The sequence below is a fragment of the Cricetulus griseus genome (assembly GCF_003668045.3).
Source record: "Cricetulus griseus strain 17A/GY chromosome 1 unlocalized genomic scaffold, alternate assembly CriGri-PICRH-1.0 chr1_1, whole genome shotgun sequence".
NCBI lineage: Eukaryota > Metazoa > Chordata > Mammalia > Rodentia > Cricetidae > Cricetulus > Cricetulus griseus.
The window spans coordinates 154,823,089-154,846,000 of record NW_023276807.1 but is presented as its reverse complement, the minus strand read 5'-3'; the positions used below and the strand labels follow the sequence as shown (position 1 = coordinate 154,846,000).

Sequence of the window (22,912 nt, the reverse complement as noted above, 5' to 3'; positions counted from 1 at the left end):
CCAGGACATCTGCTGGGAGGCACTGCCCTCTATATACCACAGGAAAGCTGTGCTCATGAAATCTAAGCAATGTGATGACCTAAACAAGATCTGCATAATGACAACTGCAGTTGGCATGCTAACATGGATGGGGAGCTCTCACAAGCCTCACTCCTAAATGAAGAGCTCTAGGCATTCAATGGCTACTGAGAGAGGAAGAATCCATTTTCTCCAGAGATGAGGCCCCTGATAGGTTATCTGGTCCCAATTAGTCAGCCCTAAACACATGTACATATGAGCAACACTAAGTAGATTATAATAAGTCATATACATAACATATATAATTTATATATAAATATAACAATAATAATTAAAGAATTCACTATCGATTTGAAAAGGGGTTAGGGGGCTATTGGTGGGGTTAGAAAGGGGAAGGGGAGAGGGTGAGAATTATGTAAATACAGTACTCATAGTTGATAGTCTAAAAAAACCCAAAACAATAAAATTAAAATAATATTAAATGAATTTTGGTTTGGAATTGGGACAGAATTGTCAATTTCTGAAATGGTCCTAAATACATTTATGCCATTTTGCACTGCTTATGCAAAGGGGAGTTCTCAGCATTGATGATTATAATATATCAAAATATTTATTAACCATGAAAAGCACTGAAGATGCTCTGTGTCTTGCAGTAGTGAATGTTTAGCCAATATTTAATCAATTATGTAAAAATAAATAAGCCGCCCACTTAGTGTGTATGCATACTTGATTTATCTTTAATAAATGACAATAACATGTGGGCATCAAAGAATTGTTTTAAAATAAATTTATTTATAATTTATCATTATTATTTTTAATTTTTTTTAAATTTTATTTAGAAAGAAGATTATTTTACGTGTCAATCCCAGGTCTCCATTCCCCCCTTCTCCCCTGTCCCCGCAACTAACACCCTACCTATCCCATACCATTTCTGCTCCCCAGGGAGGGTGAGGCCTTCTGTATGGGGTCTTCAGAGTCTGTCATATCCTTTGGGAGAGGGCTAGGCCCACCCCCTTGTGTCTAGGCTCAGGGAGTATCCCTCCATGTGGGATGGGCTCCCAAAGTCCATTCCTATGCTAGGAATAAGTACTGATCCACTACAAGGGGCCCCAAAGATTTCTGAGGTCTCACTGATACCCACATTCAGGGTGTCTGGATCAGTCCCATGCTGGTTTCCCAGCTATCAGTCTGGGGACCAGGAGCTCTCCCTTGTTCAGGTCAACTGTTTCTGTGGGTTTCACCAGCCTGGTCTGGACCCCTTTGCTCATCAGTCCTCCTTCTCTGCAACTGGATTTCAGTTCAGTTCAGTGTTTAGCTGTGGGTATCTCTTCTACTTCCACCAGCTGCTAGATGAAGGCTATAGGATGGCATATGAATTAATCATCAATCTCATTATCAGGTTAGGGCATTTAAGGTAGCCTCTTCTCTGTTGCTTAGATTGTTAGTTGGTGTCATCTTTGGAGCTCTCCAGACATTTCCCTAGTGCCTGATTTCTCTTTAAACTTATAATGCCTCCCTCTATTATATTATCTCTTATCTTGCTCTCTTCTGTTCTTTCCCCAGCTCAACCTCCCTGTCCCCTCATGTCCTCCTCACCCATCCTCTTCTCCCCTTCTCATTCTCCTAGTTCCCTCTCTCCTCCCTCCATGCTCCCAATTTGCTCAGGAGATCTTGTCCCTTCCCCCTTCTCCAGGGAACCATGTATGTCTCTCTTAGGGTCCTCCTTGTTTACTAGCTTCTCTGGCAGTGTGGATTGTAGGCTGGTAATCCTTTACTCTATGTCTAAAATCTACATCTGAGCGAGTACATACCATGTCTGTCTTTTTGTGATGGGGTTACTGTAGCTCCCTACAGTAACCTAGGAGCTAGGTACAGGTGTGTTTGACTACGCCTGCCAGGGCATGGTCAGGGGAGGTTCAGGATGACTTGTGGGGAGTTCTTAAGGGGGTGGCAGACACATGGGAGCCCCTCTCTCTGGCCTCCCTAGCCTGCTGCCTCTGGGTGTTCTGGCTTGCATTTGGCTGGTGTTTATCTGAATAAAGGTATCTTAACATTATGGACTACAGTTTGACTTCAATCTCACTATAGGTTACCTTGCTCAGATTGGTTTCTTCTAGTTCCATCCATTTGCCTGCAAATTTCAAGATTCCATTGTTTTTTTCCCCTGAGTAGTACTCCATTTTGTAAATGTACCACATTTTCTCTATCCATTCTTCAGTTGAGGGGTATCTAGGTTGTTTCTAGGTTCTGGCTATTGCAAATAATGCTGCTATGAACATAGTTGAATATATGTCCTTGTTGTATGAATGTGCTTCTTTTGGGTATATGCCTAAGAGTGGAATTGCTGGATCTTGTGGTAGACTTATTGCCAGTTTCCTGAGGAAATTTCATACTGATTTCCAAAGTGGCTGTACAAGTTGGCACTCCCACCAGCAGTGGAGAAGTGTTCCCCTTTCTCCACATCCTCTCCAGCATAAACTGTCATTGGTGTTTTTGATTTTTAGCCATTCTGACAGGTGTAAGATGGTATCTCAGAGTTGTTTTGATTTGCATTTCCCTATTGGCTAAGGATGTTGAACACTTTCTTATGTATCTTTCAGCCACTTTAGATTCCTCTATTGAGAATTCTGTGTTTAGTTCTGTATCCCACTTTTTAATTGGATTGTTTGGTGTTATGAAGTCTGGCTTCTTGAGTTCTTTGTAAATTTTGGAGATAAGCCCTCTGTCAGACGTGGGGTTGGTGAATATCTTTTCCTAATCTGTGGGCTGTCGTTTTGTTTTGTTGACTGTCTCACAGAAGCTTCTCAGTTTCAGGAGGTCCCATTTATTAATTGTCGATCTCAGTGTCTGTGCTACTGGTGTAATGCTCAGGAAGCAGTCTCCTGTACCAATTTGTTCAAGGGTACTTCTTACTTTCTCTTCAAATAGGTTCAGTGTAGCTGGATTTAAGTTGAGTTCTTTGATCCATTCCTTCTTAAGTTTTGTGCATGGCGATAGACATGGATCTATCTGCAGTCTTCTGCATGCCAGCATCCAGTTATGCCAGCACCATTTGTTGAAGATGCTTTCTTCTTTCCATTATATAATTTTAGCTTCTTTGTCAAAAATCAGATGTTCATAGGTGTGTGGGTCCATATCAGGGTTTTCAATTTGATTCCATTGTTCTACCTGTCTATTTTTGTGCCAATTCCAAGCTGTTTCAGGACTACATCTCTATAATAGAGCTTGAAGTCAGGGATGGTGATGCTTCCAGAAGTTCCTTTATTGTACAGGGTTGTTTTGGCATTCCTGGGTCTTTTGTTTCTCCACATAAAGTTGAGTATTGTTCTTTCAAGGTCTGTGAAGAATTGTGCCGGTATTTTGATGGGGATTGCATTGAATCTGTGCCAACATTTTACTATGCTGATCCTACCTAAATGGCAATATCATGGGGACATCAAAGAATTGTTTTAAAATAGATTTATTTATAATTTATTATTATTATCACTGGATGTTTGGTTTTATGCTTATTTTATATACATACATGCCAGGGGTCACATAAAATATTTTTGTACAAAAGGGGCTGTGAGTGGAAAATGTTTAAGAAGCCTTGGGCTTCTCACCCTCTACCTCTACTTCCCTGATCCAGTGACATATCACCAATGTGATACCTGTGCCACATTCCAGGTTATTGTTGTTATTGTTAATTGGGCTCATTTGCCTGATTTGTTGTTTTACGTTATTATTATTTGAATTTTCTGAAAAGTTGAATTGTAGGCGAAGGTCACGAATAATGCATTCAATATTCAGTTGTCCTGTGCGTATTTTCTATTCTTCCCTCTATCACTACCCTATAGGACTTATGGACAATTACTACTTCTTTTCTTTTAGAAACACATGGCCATATGCAAATCAGTCAGAGATCTTTGTCTCAGTTTCCTCACCTGAACAACAGAGAGTCACTGCCTCATAGCTTCCCCTGGAGACGGGAGACAGTGAGTGGGAAATCCTTGTAAACGGAACCAGCGGTTCTCAACTTTCCTAATGCTGCCAACCTTTAATAGAGTTCCTCAAGTTGTGGTGACCCCTAGCATAAAATTATTTTTGTTGCTGCTTCATGACTGTAATTTTTGCTACTGTTATGAACTTTAATGTAAATGAGACCATGTTTTCTCACGATCTTAGGCTATCCCTGTGAAAGAGTCCTTTGACTCCCAGGTTGAGAACTGCCATTGGACCAGGAGTTGAGTAAAAGACCAGGGTGATCTTTCACCACTAGATGGCAGAGTAGCGGTGTGGAGCTTGCCCTTCTCATGCTGAACCCAGTTGACCTTAGCTTCAACCAGACCAAGGTCTACTCCTTTCCCCTTCATTTATCCACACTCTTCCAGTGTTACCTTCTTAGCCTATGAGACCTCTAGACTAGAGTTAAAGTGTTTTTTCCTTTTAGATGTCCAGGGAAGAACTTTTGGCTAATTGCTTGCCACTGCTGCTCCTACTGCCTACCACCTTTTTGACTACTGACCTTGACTGCTTCCAAGAACAGCTAGAATCTGTGCAGAGAAGTTTTAGATGTCATTCCTCCCAAGCTGGGGGCCAATGCTGAGAAAGATTTTTTCAAATGTGCCCATGTAACTGTTGGCATTTTTGGCGGCCTGGGGTTGGGGCTTGGTGTTAAGGTGAAGAATGCCCCATCCCCAGCATCTGGGAAATGATTTCACATTGAGACTGTCTCAGTGGACTGTGGATAGACTGTTGTTTTACTGCAGACTCTTAAAATGGCTTTTCCTTTCTGTGTGGAAGAGAGAGTGATAGACATCTTAAAAGGTGAACTCTTAACTGAAATCAATACAGCAAAGGTATTATAATGCATAGTTACTTTCTTGTTTGCTGCTGTTAGATGACATGAATCATTGGAGGAGGGCAGGGCAGTGATTAAAGTACATCAAACTGCCTTCTGTCCTTCCAAATAGGAAAAGAGATGATCTTTCCTAGATGTAATCTACAGAACAACAAAATTTAAAAAGTCTTCATAGTACAGCCAGTGTTCTCAAGTCTCCCTTATTTGGGTTGAAGACATTGCTTCATTAAAACCCACGACCTAAAAGGTTATGTTTTTAGATGAATCCACTTTTGTTTGCTATACTAACAAGAGGAAGTAGATCCAGGGGTATGATTATATTTTGATGGGGGCTATGGCATCGGACCCTTTAGAATATGAGCCATCAGAGCCTGTGATAGCATCCATGGATCATGTGTTATGTGTCTACAAAGAGGTGGAGTAGTGGAGACTTGAGGGTTATTAGATAATATGTATTTAATTTTGAGTTCAGAGCACTCAACCAATGTTGTTATTACTACAATATGTCTCATGAGTTCCAGATGCTGGAACTCTACAGACTTGGTTGTTGCTTTCAGGGACCTAAATTTTGGTAGAGACACAGTTAACTGAAAACAATAACTGGGTGTATAGTAAAGACTCTGCCATGAAAAAAATCAGGGTAGGGTGTTTGTTTGGAGAGCATGGAACAGAGGCGCACAAGCCAGTACTCTGACTAGGAGGACTTTCCAGGGATAGTGATGTTCTAGGGTGAGGCCTGAGTAAAGTGGGAGGGATGTGGAACGGAGGCATGGAGAGTTTCACACATGGAACACATGCCTGAAAATCCAGAACTGGGACCAAGCAGGACAAAGCACTCAAACACAGGTTAGTTGTTGGAGCATAGAATCTCTGTGGTCTCTGGATGGTGATGAGATTACAGGGTTGGCAATGAGGAGAGTGGAAAGTAGTGAGCTTCAGAGCTTCATCTTACCATTGTTTGAGGCTGGCACTGACTGCACTGAAGCAGAAAAACTGTTTGCCAGTTCCAGATCTGCAGATTGTTCACAGAGTGATGATAATGCAATCAACTTTTATTGAATTCTATAGCAAACTAAACATGCTGGTTAACACCTCAACACTGAATCATGCACCTCAATCAGAATGCTTTGCTTATTTACTTGCCATTTTTCCTTTTTTCTTTTTCTCAGAAGGGCCAACGTGATACCAAAGTTACTTGACAGTCTCCATGAATAGGCCTGCAGAGGATAAACAAAGACCCTTAGGAACAAGAGGTCACATTTGAGTATTTAGGGACCTCAGAATTGTTATGTGTTTGAGAAATAGTGAGCATACAGTAAATTAATGAGTCAATTTATCTCATCATCACATCTGCCCTACAGGAGATAGGCAATGTTAGTATATTGTTGTGAATTCTCTTGCATCTTCCTCCAGGACAAAACACAGAGAAAATTCTGTGCATATAGGGAACATTTCTTGGCCTTGAAGGGGATTATACCTCAATTTAGTAATACATGATAGAAACACTCCAATATTTTCTTAGAAGATTCAATACAGCCTTTTGGTGTCTGCAAACCATTATATATTTCAGTCAACTATTTCATGATCAATCATTCAGGCTGTTCTCAGTAACACTGAGAATGCTGTAACAAATGTACGTATTTATAAATATGGGTGGTCATAGTAGGTGCCAAAAGTGGACTGAGTTAGTCATATGCATGTATGTGAATTAATTCGCATTGTATTTTGTCAGATATTGTCTTATGTAGTGGTCTCAGAACTTGGAAGTGGAGGCAGGAGAATCAGTAGTTCAAAGTCATCCTTGGTTATATAGCATGTAAGAGGCTAGACTGTGTTATGGGAGACTGTCTCAAAACCCAAGAATAGAAAAAATATTTTGCCATATTATTTTCTAGAACTTAGCAGAAAACCACATTACCAGGATATAATAGTGCTTTTGACTATTGCTAATCAGCTAGGCAATAAACTCAACCACATGGCTATTTTAATTTTTGCTGCAGTAAGTGGAAGTGTATTATCTTTTGTTGGTTTCTAGTTTGTGTTCTTTTGTGTGTTCCCAGACAATGTAGTTTGCTCTTTTTTTCTACTAAGCTATTTACCTCTCAGAATAATTCTGTAGATTTTTATTTTAATCCTTTTCATATTGTACATGACTTGCTTCTCAATCCATCTTTTATGTTTCATTTTTCTATTCTCTCTGGGAAATAAGATGATTCCTCTGGGTTGGTTAAGGGTAGCTATAGGGTTATTGTATTAGATGGCACAGGAGTGAATATCTTCCTACTCTTCTCTAACATGGTTGTATATTCAGTTATTAATGTTAAAAACAATCTCTTATGGAAAAGATGTGAGAACAACTGCTTTTTATTGTTTGAGAATTTCCTGCATGAATACAATGTGTTTTGATCACAGAGACTGAGGCAGCTTTTATAGGACCTGCACAGGTCTACACCAGATGGGTTATTAAAACTAAAAGAAGTGTACACATACCCCCATCTCTAACCCAGAAGTTATCTCCAATTGATAGCCATGTGCAAATGAAATATTAGTTTTCTCCAAGGGGAGGTCTTACTGAGGAAACAGACCACACTTAGGGGTAGGCTGCATGCCCAACAATAGATGGCCAACATAAAATGAACTCAACATCTTTGGAGGCTCTTTGTCTTATAATAAGTCAGGACATTTTTTAAACCTTATAGGTCCTTTGTGTATATATTATGTCTCCCAGTTTTGTGTTTTTATGGGATTCTTGTGTGTGCCAATGTGTTTTTCTGTGTTTATATGTGTTTCTTGTGTTTTTCCTTTGGGTTTTTTTGGGGGAGGCAATTCAGCTGTTTTGTCATATTCCAATTTGTTTGTTTTTGTTTTGCCTTATTTTAATTATTCCTTAGATGCCCATTTTCTAATGAGAGACAGAAGTGTAGAATCAGATGGAAATGGAGGTGGGAAGGAACTGGGAGGATTAGGGGGAGGGGATACAGTACTAAGATTATACCCTATGAAATAAATCTATTTTTAATTGAAGAAAAAAGTAAAAGAGGTGTTGGTCCCATGATTTCTTTCTCATCTCTTTGTTGTTCGAATCTAGTAAGTCTACTGATTTTTGTATGTTAATTTTGCATTTTGCTACTATAAATTCTTTTTGATTCAAATGTTTATCAGTGCTAGAAGTTTCCTGGTAAAGGTTTCAGGGTCTTTTCTATATAAAATCGTATCATCTGCAAATAAAGATCCTTTGACTTCTTTCTTACTTATTTGTAGCCCTTTGTTCTCCTCAAGTTGTCTTATTGCTCTAGCTAAGACTTCAAGTACTATGTTGAATAAATATGGAAGAAGTGAACAGCCTTGTTTTGTTCCTGGTTTTAGTTGGAAATGCTTTGAGTTTCTCTTCATTTAAGTTAACATTGGCTATGGGCATGGTGTGATTGCCTTTATTATGTTGAAGTATGTCCCTGAATCCCTATTCTTTCCAGGACTTTTATTATGAAGGCATGTTGGATTTTGTCAAAGGCCTTTTCTACATCTAATGAGATGTGATGATCATGTAGGCTTTGTCTTTCTATTTCTGTTTATATAGTAGGCTACATTTATCAATTTACATATGTCAAATCATTCCTGCGTCTTTGGAATGAAGCTTACTTGATCATGGTGGGTGATCTTTTTGATGTGTTCCTGGATTTGGTTTGCAAGTGTTTTATTGAGAATCTTTGTTCATAGGGGATATTGGTCTGTAATTTTCTTTCTTGCTTGGTTGTTGTGGTTTGGTATAAGAATAAATGGCTTTGTAAAATGAGTTAGGAAATGTTTTTTTCAGTTTCTACTTTGTACAACAATTTGAGGAGTATTGACATTAATTCTTCTTCAAAGTTCTGGTAGATTTCTGCACTGAATCCATATGGCCCTGGACTTTTATTGGTTAGGAGACTTTTAATTACTGCTTCTACTTTACTAGGGTTTGAGGTCTGTTTAAATTGCTTATTTGATCTTGATTTAACTTTGATAGGTTATATATCAAGAAATTCATTCCAGTTTGGGATACAGGTTTTGATTTTGTGTTTTGGAAGGGGTGGAGAATGAAATTGGGTGGGCAGGAAGATGGGAAGAAGGATCTCTGAGGAGTTGGGGAAGGGGAAAACATGATCAAAAGATATTCTATGTTTTTTTTTTTAAATAAAAAGGAAGATTTAGGGTTAAGACACATGGTATGAGGCACTGAGGCAAACATGTAAGAGTGTCTGTAGCTGGGCATAAGATAACCAATCTAGACAGAATTGGAAAGACACGGCTCTGGGCAAGTGATGGCAGGCTGGATGGCATCTAAAGCCCTTGAGGAATCTATGCAATGCCTATTGTCTTTATATTTATCCTTGCTTGTAATGCAGCTAATTGTGACAGGCTAAATTGTAAGGTAAGTGATGGTGCCTTATAATATGACACCCCCACTTGCTTCAGGAAAGGGACTCCAGACCATCTTGTAGGCAAGGAGTTAACTAAGAACAAATGAAGATACATCTTGGTATCTACGAGAACAAAGAGCTTAGAATGTATATTAAGTAACACTGGAGACTCTGCGAAGGTCAGAGGATAGTTAACACTGGCTAAGTGGCCAACAGCTAGCAGACAGTCAAGGTCAATAACTGGCAAGACCCCTGTCAAAGATGGACAAATGATATATTAGTTATCCTTAACTGGGTGGGCAGTGCAGGACCAGTAGATGATCACCTCCCTAGTTGAGCCACAGGGACAGGCACAGAATGTTTGTGTCCTCCATTGCCTCAGTCCATGATAGCTCAGAGAATTTACTAATTTAATAGTAGAGGTTATTTCAGCTTTTGTCAGGTTTCTATCATGACCCTATAGAAACCTGACAAAAGAGTTTGGTAGCTGTTTCCTTTCTTGGTAACTCCTCCATTTCTAAGGTGTTGAGTTTGGATGGTCTGCAGTCCCTTTCTCAGGAACAAACCATGGCCTAGATGTGGCCCCATGACTGCAGGCATGAGGTAAAGCCTAGGAGGAATGTCTACCAAGCAAAACAAGGCTACAAGAGCAGAGAAATTCAAAAGAAAGAACTCATATTGGAGGCTGGTCAAAGATGTCTGCAGGGAAGAATATAAAGAATTCTGACAAGGGGGTCAAAGATACTGTTTGGTCAAGTTCTGCTTGCAGTACTATCTCTAGTAGCTAGCTAAACAATATGTAAAAATGGTGCACTGTTGAAGTGAGCCCAGAGTCTTGTGTCTCTGTCTACCATTCCCCTCCTTTCTACTCCCTCTGATGCCCATGGCTGTACTAGCTATGGCACTAAGGAGTTTCTTTCACTTAATTTCTCACTTTTCCTCAATGTCTCATGTTTTTGTAATTATTAAAAATGTGTGCTTTTGTTTTATATACTCCCATGGGTGTACATATTTAATTTTCATTGGTTTAAGACAACACAGTACACTGTCCCAGGTCAGTCATCAATGACCATGAGTGTTCACATCTTAGGTCCTTGTGATTCAGACAACTGAGATATTAATGGTCCCATTATACTAAAAACTATTCAATGACTCTATGAGCTGCTAAGAAAATTGTGTATCCTATAAGATTGAATACTATGTGTATAGCCATTAAATCCACTTGATCAATGGTGTACTTTAACTTAACTTTTTTCTTTGTATTTTTGGTTTTGGATGATCTTTCTAACTCTCAAGTGGAGTAGTGAAGTCATCCACTATTAGTGTATCAGGACCTATCTGGCTTTCTATGCCTACTAGTGTTTGTTTTATGAAATTGTAGGTTCCAACATTCAGTACATACAAATATGTTTATAAATGGTAGATCATCTCAAAATAATTATTTCATTTATTAGTATGAAATAGACCTCTTTATCACTTGTAATCTTGCTTTGAAGCCCACTTTATCAGATATAATAATAGATATGTCAGCTAATTAGCTTGATTCATTGCCATTTTTTATTCATTTGACCCTCTGCCTATGGATGTCTTTGTCAGTGAGATACATTTCTTGAAGTTAGCAGATAATTGGGCATTGCTCTTTATTATATTTTACATATTTTTATTGATTCTTAGGGAATTTCACATCATAAACCCCTCTTTGGAGGGAGGAGTTTCAGATATGCACCCTTCTTTAAGGCTGTCAACTTCGTGGGGAGGGGGGTTTGGGACTCAGGAGACCATGTACTGCAGCTGTGGGCTGCGTAGTAGGAGATTTTCAGAAACAGAACTGCTTGGAACACATGGATCGGACAGATCAACCTCCACACCAGGCTTCTGAAGGTCTTCACACACATCCAACTCCAAGGTTGAGTCACTGACTTTGTACTCACATCCTGACTCTTCCTTGTCGCTCGCAGCAGCCAGGCCGTCTCGTGGTTCAGCACGGCGGCCAGACCCTGCAGCTTACAGTGGAAACTCTGGATCGGGTTCATGCTGAGGGAAGTGGAGCCAAAGGCAGACCTTCACGCCCACCAAGAGATCTTTACTTTTCTGTCACTGTGAAGAGACAACATGACTAAATCATCTTACAAAGAAAGTATGTTATAGGGAGTTTGCATACTGCTTCAGAGGATTAGTCCACCACCATCATGGTGGGAAGGATGGCAGCAGCCAGGCATGGCACTGGAGCAGTAGCTGAGAATTACATCATGATTAACAAGTTGAGAGTAGAGAAAGAGAAACTGCCTGTTACAGCCTTTTGGAACCTCAAAGTCCACCCCCATGACACACCTCTCACAAGGCCACACCCCCTAATCCTTCCCAAAACAGTTCCGCCAACTAGAGACCAAGCATTCAAATATATGAGTCTATGGGGGGTATTCTCATTCAAATCATGACAGGGCACAAAGATTTATTTTGGCTTTCAATTCAGGACATACAGAAGGGAGGCATGCCTGAAAGACCATCCTCTCTGTGGCAGTAGGGGGCTGCTTGGTGATAATGGGACAGGTGAATACTCATTAAAGCCCATTGTTGTGAGAGTAGATGAAAGACTTATGGCAAGTTAAATTTTAACTCCTAAACAGACAAATGAGATTTCCAGTCTTTCCTTCTCCCTCTCTAAAGTTTATGATGAGCTGATATAATTAGTAGAGAAATAAATGGGATGTTTGCTTTCACTAAACTCTATAAGAACACGATGATAATGCTCTATGCTTATAACAGCATTTAATTTTGATCAACTAGGAGTCCATAAGCTCTCTACTCTCAGAAAGGGCAGCTTTTCGTCAGCTACTAAAAGCAGAGATTGCAAACACAAATGAGCACAGTGTCTCTTCTGATGTATTCTTATCACTAGAGCAGTCAATCTTGCTACATTCTGTGATTAATTTAGAATGCACTTTGCAATTAACTCAAAGACAGAAACTCCACTTAGAGTTAGAAGGTCAGCAGAGGCCATTTTTGGATGATATAACTGACATCAGAAGCCTTTAAAATGTGCCGGGAGAGAGTTCATCCCACATAGTAATTTTCAACTAAGTACACAATAGCTATTTTCTCTATTCTAAGATTCATTTCTGAGTAGTGGCTGACAGTGTTTGGGTGGAGGTTGGATTAAACCAATTCTACACAGGAACAAGTAGAGCTCACACCTTTATGTGTAGCCTATTACAGGAACCCAGAGAAGGGCATACAGACATTGTCTTTGGCTAGTTATACTCCACATGGAGTAATACATTTTGGCCCTTTCACTACCTACCATGATTTGCAGCCAAGTTTGCCTTTCTTTTGAAATGTGTGTGCTTGTGATAGCATAATTATATTACATTTTGTTTTCTGTTAAAGATGATATTTTGTATCTCTTCAGTACTCACATTTCACTTTTTGAAAGCTGTTTTGGGATTTCATTTTTTAAAAAAATGAAAAAAAAATCAAGAAATAAAAGTAGCCTGAACCCCAGTAGAACTCTGAGATGCCATACTTGCAGTCTAAAACACACGAAGTTATTTTTAATCAGTGATCGAGAATATTAGCATATAAGGCAGTTACATAATTCAAATACAAATTAATTAGAGCCTGTTATCTTCCAGAGCTCTACTTTCCATGTTAACTCTCTTTCCTGCCTTTCCCTGGCTTTGTCTCTACGTTGCCTAAGTAACAATACCGATCCATGTAATGAGCCAGGCTGTGTAATTTCTACTCCCACCACATCAGGGTCACAGTGCTAAAATTTCCTCTGAACCTTCAAATTGTAGGATGCTAAATGCTCTTCATTGTTCAGATATCATTCCTGGTTCTTAATATTAGAAATGAAGACACTGAAGTCCAAAGACGTGAAGTAAGTTGCTCCCATCCACAGAGGGTATGACAGAGTCAATCTCAGAAAGCTGCCCTTCTTTCCTTCCTGTGTCAGCCTCCCCTACTCCCCTCCACTTTGCCCCTACTCTCCCCTCCATTCCACCCATGATCTCCTCTCCATTCCACCCATACTCTCCCCTCCACTCTGCCCCTCTCTCCCTTCCATTCTGCATCCCTTCTCTTCTGTGTACTTCATTCACAAGTTCTGTTTTTTTCTTTCCTCACCATGTGTAAACAGTGATGCCTATAAGACATTTATTCAACTTCTTATAAAGACGTTCCAAACTATAGGTACTCAAGAGGACTTCCTGAATAGAACCTTCCTTGTCCATGAATTGAGGCCACCAATTGACAAACTGGACCTCTTAAAACTAAAAAGCTTCTGATATGCAGAGGGAAGAAGAAGTCCACAGAGTGAGAGAGAATATTTGTCAGCCATACAATTGGCAGAGGATTAATGTTCACAATATATAAAGAACTCAAAAATATGACCCATTCAGAAAACAGGCCTTGGATCTGAACAGATAGTTCTAAGAAGAAGAAATAAAAATGGCTAAGAATTACCTCAAAAGTCCATGATTCCTTGCAATGAGGGAAATGCAAATCAGAACAAGTTTGAGATTTTAGCTTTCCCCAGTCAGAATGGCAAAGACCAACAAAACAACTGACAATATATGCTGGAGTGATGTGGGAAAACAGAACCCTCATTCATTCAGAATGCAAACTGGTTCTGCCATTCTGGAAATCAATGCAGAGAACCCTCAAAAAGCTAAAAATACCATATGATCACTCCTTGGCAAGTGACCAGACTGTTCCACATCCTGCTTTACAGGATGCTCAACCATGTTCATTGCCACTCTGTTCACAAGAGCTAGGATATGGAAACAAGTTAAATGTATTTCAGTATACGTAAGGATAAAAAATGGGGGCACACATGCATTATGGAATACAAATCAGCTGTAAAAATTGATGTGAAAGGCAAGTCCCCAGTACTGAAGACACCATGCACTTCAGGCAGGGCCAAAAAAGATAGAAGGTAGATCTGACATGAAAGCCTCCTTTTCGGGGACTAGCTTCCATGGTACTAGAAGGTGAAATACAAACTTTCAAGGAGGGAAGCAACCAATAGTCTTACCCAGCCGTGAAGTCTATGAACCCCAACAAGGACCAGCATGTCATGATAATCCTAAGGGTTCAATGCATGCCTTGGTGGTAACCAACAGCTTACCAACTGGACCTAAGGTCCACTCAACAAGGAGGAAAACATGTCTGGTACTGGAAACCTAGCCAGCCACCTGGGGCTCGTGAAGTCATGAATCTTGAAGATAAACCTATAACCACCACTTAACTAAGCCATAACCACATTCTAAATATTTATTTTTATATCTGCAGGTAAATGCAGCCTATACCCCTCGTGAAGAAAACCCCCCTTTGCAACAGAAAACCATGACCGATCAAAATGCAGAGAACAAACGATGATGAGGAACCCAGTCCCAGATGATACTTCTACAACACTACAGCTTCTGCACCTATGACTAAGGGATCACTGTAAGATTGTAAAATCCAGAAGAAGTAGTTGTCTGTGAGACTATGTCTCCTGGAAATATCACTGCCTAAGCAAGTCCTGAACAGTGACAGCAGCAACAGACATGCTAACATGGAAATAAGGGGAGTTCATGGGGTCTCAACCCTAGACAACGAACTATAAGCAACAGGAGAATGCTGAGAATGTGAGAAATATATCTTCTACAATGGAGAGACCCACAACTAGCTCTCTAATACCAAGTGATCAGCCCTGAGTTCATATATACACAGGTAACATTATATATACTGAGCAGGTTATAGTTAAGAGTCTCTCTCTCTCTCTCTCTCTCTGTGTGTGTGTGTGTGTGTGTGTGTGTGTAAAACAATAATTAAATTTGAGATAGAACAAGGGGGATTGCATGGGAAGAGTTGGAGGGAAGAAAGGGAATTTCAAAAATAAAAATTATTATAAAAACATAGCATACACACAAAAACATCTATGTTTATTCTTTGACTTTCAAAAGGGATTTATACCCCATACATGGTGGCTCCTGACTAGAGTCTAAACTGGACCAGACCCCACTTAATACATCCTTTTGAAGTGATTCTGAAATTAGTTTAAATTAAACAGAGAACTAAATATTGTCTTTCCTATAGCTTCATTCTGAGTAACATGACATGGTTATGTGGCTTCCAATCTATTCTATCTTCCCAGCTTTTGTATAATTAACAAATCATTTAATTTCTCTATGGCACAATTTACTCAGCCATAAGATGAAGACAATAATATCTCCTATCTGATAGACTTATAGTAAGGAAGAAATAAGCTACTACATACACAGCATTTAGGATAGTGGCTGGCACACAACTTATATGGTTATTTTTATAGTGTAAACCAGATTTTCTTAAGACATCAGTGTCAGAAATATATTTAATTATGTTGTACTGATGTCACCGATATGTATTATATACAAGCAAAAATAGAAGCTAAAGTTTATGAAATAATTTCAGATACCAAAAGGCTTTCATATCTCCACTAACTCAGACACCATTGACCTAATTTGTTTTTTGCCCTCTATTTTGTGTTTTGTCTCCTACTGTATTTCCCAGTCTACTATCAACTGTCAAATGACAACTTCTTTCCATGTATCACAGCAATTCGTCATGTACTAATATGTCAACTTTTATCAACTTCAGTGGCCTGAAGTGCTGATAAGCCCACAACATGCATCTTTTGTAATTAAGAATCTTTCATCACCACAAACCACTGGAATCATCCTCTAAGGATCTGTTATAGGCTGGAACAAATTACATTTTATGTTCAGTGGCTAGGATTTTTCTTTTCACTTGTTTGACTCTGAAGATAAATAGCTTTTTCAGAATCTTTGTTTGTTATAGTGTTTGGTTTGCAGATGGAAATGCATCAAGGAATTTTTATATTTTTGAGTTTGTCATTTGAGGATATACACATGGACCTAGTTATCACAGGGAACCAGTGGCATTCCAGGAAGGGCTGAGTTATTCTGTATGTCAGAGTCTCCAATATGCTGCAGATGTGTAAACTGAAGGTTATCTTTGGGTTGATCTTTCATGCTTCTTGTGCTCTTTTTCTCAATTTTTTTATGCAGTTATGAAAGTAGTTGAGGAATCTCCAAGATGATAAGCTACTGTGAACACTCAAATTCATTTTTAACTAAAGTATTGAAGTATTAATCACTTCTTTTCATTGTGGAGACAAAAGTGCTCATCAAGTTAAGATAAAATGCATGTTATGATAAGCATAATTTATCATTGGAATCTAGAACCAGTTGTTTCACAACTTGTATTAACCAGGACTTTTTTTAAAAAAGAAATTATTAGATACATATTGGGACAATTCTAGGATTATTCTAGAGTTCACTTATTGTTTCATAATAAAATTCTGCCACATGTTGCTATAAAGATAAGTGTGAAAAGCATAAAGGTGGGTTGTTTCTGAGAATTACTTGGGAACAGTTGTTGAGGAAATCAAATTCAGGTGTGATGACTTTCGATTGAGAAATTTTAGCAAGTCTACTTAAGGGTTAGTGGAGAAAAGAAAAGAAATTGCCCCACCTCTAGAGTTGTTCCCTACAAGTATGGTCACTAGGAGGATGTCAGAGGACTAGCCACTTCAGGTTGTCATATCTCAAACCTGGGACAAAGGGCTAATGAATCAGCTAATGCTAATCAGCATCCCCCAGTCTCTACCTTTTTGGGGTGCTCCTGGCTGACATATGGTGCCCCCTACCCTGAATTCTCCAGTCCAGGGCCTGGGCTGCCCTTCCCACAGCCACTCTTCCCTATATGTCTCAGTCTGGTCATGGTCACTATGGACTCGACCAGATGTCTCTGCCTCTGGCTATGCTCTCCCTCATATCTACGATAAACCTCCTCCACAATACCTAGGAGCAGTCATGTCCTCATTTTCATTTTTTCTTTCATTCACAGGTCTTATCTTTGAAGAGTCCCCAAGTGTTAGCTGTTTGGTGCTAGGCTTGCCCAAGCAAGCAGGATTAAACCCTACCATAGTTGCTGATATTGGCTCAGAGCTACATTTTCCATTAAGTTTCTGAACTATTAACAATTATAGAGCCTGTTATTATATATTCATAATTCATTATCCATGCTGAGTCAATCTGGTTAGAGAACAATAGCATTAGAATAGGTTTCACGTTCAAGGCTAATGTGTGATGATGGTTAATTTTATGTCAGTTTGGCCAAGTATGGATCCAGGGTTTTGGCCAAGAGTGGCTCCAGGAGCATTTTTATATCCTATTATTATTAAAATAGGAAAGCTGGAGTCAAGCAGATCATCTTTCATGAGGCCCCTTCCTAGCAGCTAATGGCCTTAAAAGACAGATCCCCTGAGGAAGAAAACAGTCTTCAAATGGTCTTCAGATTCAAGACTGAAAAGAAATATTGACTTTCCCTTGGATCTCTAGCCTACTGGACTGCACATTTTAGGGCTCTTAGTCCTTATAGCTATATGAGCCAATTTCTTTCTTTTATTTCTCCAGAGATCTCTAGGTACATGAAATTAACTAGTTATGACTATCCATGATCACATGTTCCTCCACCTTATGGTGAAATGTTATCATTCACTGGCCACCCACTCTGCTTTTCTTCAAGAAACACTGTCGATCTCTGCTTCCCAATGTCCCTGCATGTGAGAAGTAGCCTCATGGCCCCACTTCCATATCCAGCTATTCTGGCTCCTATGTCTTGCCCATCATGGTAGCATATCCTCTGATGACAAGCCCACATAATTCCTTCCTCCATTAAGTTGCTTCTGGTCAGGTCTTTAGATCTAAGGCTGAGCAACAGAGTCAACTGATGAGTGAAAATAGAAGGTATGGAGGAATGGTGGAGAAAATGCTCAGCATTACTGGAAGGTTTGGGGAGCCGCACACTGGGTAGCATACATTACTGCAGAAACCAGGGTTCCCTTCCATAGGTTCCTAGTCTCACTAATAAAAGAACTGAGTAGACAAACTTGAAAGGAAGCTTGATGACTATTTCCTTTGAGAGAAAAAACAGCATGCAAAGAAACTTGTAAATCTCCACAACTTCCTGGAGGAGGGGGATGGAGAGGAGGAGGAAAGAAAAGCATGCTGTTGATAAGCAGCCACGTGGGAGAGGGAGAACAGCTTCCTAAAAAAAAAAAAGTAGAAATGGCCAGGTTATCAGGAAAGACATGGCCCATGGCCTAGTTCTGGGGGTAAAAAAAAAGCAATGCTTTTCTGGGTAGGCTGCAGCAATTGCTTGGGGGAGGGCTTTCTGGGAAGGAAAGTGTATTATCTCACTGAGGAGGTAACTATTCCTCCCATCTCTTTAGCATGGCTTTAGGTGAATAAGTCTTCCTGAGGGTTCCTCTCATGACTAAGTATTGGAGAAGCCAAGCTAAATTAACTCTAAAGAGAGGAGACTGAAGTATATAACATTCTGATCTTGGGTGTGCATCAGAATGATAAAATATCTCTTACCTTACCCAGGGTCAGAGGTCAATTTGACTCTTTTGATCAGGATGAAATAATATTCCATTGATAAGTCTTAGTGAAGCCTGATATCTATCTTGAGTGGCTTCCAAGTCTATGGCAACAAAGTATGTTATATACTTGCATAAAAATAGCCTTATGAAACCAGCATATGCAAATAAACATATGCTAATTTAAAAATGTTATTAAAAATGAAAATTGGTACTTGGAAGTAGGGATAGTGTTGTGATCAGCCTTGAAATCCAGGTTATAGACTTTTAGGAGGGATGTAGTAGAGTTTGGAGCAGCAGACAGGAACAACTCTAGAACACTGAGAGTAGAGTTCTTTGCTTGTTTATCTGTTGAGACAGGGTCTCACTATGTGTCTTGACTGTCCTGGAACTTACTATATAGAAGGTTGTCCTTGAACTCACAGAGGTAAGCTCACCTCTGCCTCCTGAGTTCTAGGATTAGAGTTGTTAGCCATACTCAGTTGTAAGGGGAGCTCAATGGGATATTCCCATGGGAATGTTGAAGATCAGAAGACATACAGAGATGTGGATAGTGAAGCCAAGCTCATGAGAGTTCTGAGGAGAAAAAGAACTCTTTCAGGAATTATACTAGAAGCCATTTGTGTTATATTCAGGTAAAGAAACTGGCTACATCTCTATCCATGACTTAATACTTTGAGTGAGGCTGAATTCAAAAGCAATGGAATTTGACATTATTAAAACTGTGGTCAGTTTCAAAGCAGGACTAAATGTATTTTGCATTGTAACAGAGTTATGAGTAGGTGGGAGTCAGGGGCAGAATGCTGATTTGAAGGTAAAATACTCCTTACAGGCTCATGTCCGGAACCTTTGGACCCCAGTTCTGGTGGGTAGGGAGACACCGTAACCACGCCTCCTAAGGGCTGGCTACTGGTGTGCCCGACCACACCCACTAGGGTGTTGTCAAGGTGATGTCAGGGTGACGTGAGAAAGTTTTAAAGGGATAGCCAAGGCACAAGGTAACTCTCTTTTCTCTGTTGCTTCAGCTTGCTCTGGTTTCCTGTTGGTTGGCATTTACTTATTAACGATATCCTGACCATTACGGGCTACATATTAGTTATTCACTGTAATACTGGTGGTGCTGTTTTTTGTCTGTAGAACCTTGAGAAGGTGGAGATTCACTGAAGAAAGTGGGTCGTCAGGGCTGAAGTCTGAGATTTTATGGCTAGGCTGTGGTTAAGAACAAACAGCCTGTGTTCCTGATGCTATGGCCAAGAGCAGCAGCTACCGCTATCTTTTGTTCTGTGAAAGATTATTCTCTCCCTTAAAAAAAAGAGCAAAAAGACTACAGTGGCATACTCACTTTAAAAGCATATGTTTTGAGCTAGGTTTGGTGAATTCTGCCTGCAATCCTAGCATTCTGGAGCCTAATGCAGGAGGATTGGAAGCTTAAAGTGATGGCAGTCTAAACAGCAGGAATCCCCCACAACACATACTATGTAGAAATATAGTCACATAAATAGAAATAAATATATATTTTAGTTTTACATTTCTATTCACGTAGATAAAAATTATAAAAAGTTACTACTAGAAATTAAAAATATATCTCTTTTAAAAATAATTTTTCAACTTTGCTCATATGTGTTAAAAGTACTTTAAATGCACCAAATTATCCCCTTTCCTTCTTTGCTTACTCTGTCTTTTGTGTCAAATCTGTAATAGTATTTTAAAGTATGTTTATGATGCCTGAGCATATTCACCTTTCCATGGTTTAGTAATAGAAAAAAACACATTTAATTATACTTATTTCTCTTATTTACCTCTAATTTAGGAAATATTTGGGTGGAAACATGGAACTCTCAGCAAAAACACTTAAGACCTTTGATTCTATTCATGACACACAAGTCCTCTGACTTGTTATCATACCCTTGACTCCCAAATTGCTTATGTTGAGCCATAGAAACTTTCTCCTATTCAGCCTTTGTTTGATTTACAACACTATCAACTATACTCCTGAGTTGATCCAATCCTAGAGAAACTCCACTGACACACACAGAACTACTGACATCGAGAGTGGGGGCATATGAGTAAGTGACCTCAAAATCTAAATGCTGCCCAGGCATCACTTAAGCAACTGAAGGATAATGCTTCCTCAGTGTTCCCAAATGTGAGTGTGATCACTCTTTCACGGGGACCAGGGGATGTTTGAGTAGAACCCCAAAGACAGTGATTCAGATGAAAGAAAGAGCTATCAATAATTGGTAAGTCTAGGGTCAATCAAGGGTTCCATTTTAAGGACAATCCTTTGAGTTACAAGGGTTACAAAGTTCTAATTCCACTTATAGCCATGAAATATGATTTCCAGTTTGGAAGTGAGGGAGACAAGAAGCAGAGGAAATTAGGCTTTTTCTTTCTGCAATACAGAAAGAAGGCTAAACCTGTGTCACAACTCCAAGATCACAAGAAAGTCACAACTGGCATTACAAAAAAATGAATCAACAGCATTTATCATTAATACAAGAATAAAGACAAATCAACATAATAAGATTGTAAAGTAATTTGGTTCCATTACTGTAGGATTTTAAGAAGTATTACCAGGCATGGTTCAGTGGTTAGGAGCATTGACAGTTCCTCCAGAGGACTTGGGTGTGATCCCCAGCACCCACATGGATACTCACAACCATCTGTAATTCCAGTTCCAGGGAATCTAATGCCCTCTTCCGGCTTCCATAGGCACTACACAAAGATGGTGCACAGACATGCAGGCAAAACATCCATACACATACTTCTCTTTTTTTTTCCATTTTTTATTTAAATAGAAATAAGATTGTTTTACATGTCAATCCCAGTTCCCTCTCCCTCCCATCCTCCCCTGCACCCCACTAACACCCTACCTATCCCATACCCTTTCTGCTCCCCAGGGAGGGTGAGACCTTCCATGGAGGGGGTCTTCAGAGTCTGTCATATCCTTTGGGATAGGGCCTAGGCCCACCCAATACACATACTTCTCTTTAGTTTTTTAAAAAAAAGTATTAGCAGACAATGTTGTTCATGTGTGGTTTATTATTGAAAAACATTTTTGAGAGTTTTCTAATCCCAAATATGTGGCTTTGTGGTGATGATTTTTGCCTTTCTAAACCTAAACCACATTATTAAACCACTCACAAAAAGAATGTTCTACAGAAGTTAAATAAGGTAGGATAAAAGCAAATGAAAGATGATGATTGGAGCATAATATTTTATTAATTATAGTAAGTACAGTGTAGGTTTCTTTTTGGGGCCAGTAGAGGCGCTTCTCTGGATATCTGTGGGTAGCAACAAGATTTGTGTTAAAGAGTAATGCTTTGACTTGTGTCATTGTGAAACTTGTCATGTAACATGTGGTTCACTGACGGCCATTCCCACAAGTACATGATGTACTGTGTGAAGTTTGAAACCAGTAATCTTAACAGTACATAAAATGGTGGAATTGAAATGTGGTCTGGATGAGATGCCATAGGAAGAAGTAGAGTACCAGGGTGCTGTCTAATTTATCTGCCCACTTCAGCTATAACCTCAATATTTGCACTAATCCAATCAGTTCATAAGGTTGTCCTTTTGTTTGTTTTTAAAAACATTATTATTGCATAATAAGATGTTTTGTAATATAAATAATCATGGTTTAGTAAAATTGGTAATAGATACAGATTATGAAAAAGAACTAAGGAAGATATCCCAAGTTTGTTTATCTCCTAGACTACCTTGTAGAAGAAAGTAATGTTCTCTTCTTTGTTGTTTAGACTGGAAGTTTTTTTAAAATTTATTTTTATTTAAATTAGAAGCAAACCTGCTTCACATGCCAATCCAAGCTCCCTCTCCTTACCTTCTCCCCTACCCTCCACCAATCCCCCTACCCCATTCTTCCTCCACTACCCAGGAAGGGTGTGAGGCCCTCCATGGGGGACATTCAAAGTCTATCATATCAGGGCAGGGCCTGTGCTCTCCCCTGTGTGTCCAAGCTGAGAGAATATCCCTCCACATGTACTGGGCTTAGACTGGGAGTTTTATTTGACAATCAGCCATATTTGATGCAGCCATAGAGCATTTAAAAAATAGAAACATACTATATAAAATAGATATTTCATACTTTTTGGGGGGAGGGTTAGAGACAGGGTTTCTCTGTGGCTTTGGAGGCTGTTCTGGAAGTAGCTCTTGTAGACCAGGCTGGTCTCGAAATCACAGAGATCCGCCTGCCTCTACCTCCCAAGT

At 39.4% G+C, this 22,912-nt stretch overlaps 1 long non-coding RNA gene across 19 annotated transcripts in view; it reads left to right on the top strand.

The window, feature by feature from the left end:
• Positions 1 to 22,912, top strand: part of LOC103161306 — a 144,247-nt gene that overhangs the window by 81,836 nt on the left and 39,499 nt on the right. For 16 of the 19 annotated variants that reach the window (XR_004772397.1, XR_003479724.2, XR_004772400.1 and 13 more), the window contains one exon: positions 14,548 to 14,970. This is a non-coding gene — a long non-coding RNA (uncharacterized LOC103161306). Of the gene's footprint in view, positions 1 to 3,888; positions 3,993 to 14,547; positions 15,159 to 17,148; positions 21,470 to 22,912 lie in introns of those variants that run through there. The other 3 variants (XR_004772398.1, XR_003479716.2, XR_004772396.1) reach the window with 3 other exon arrangements.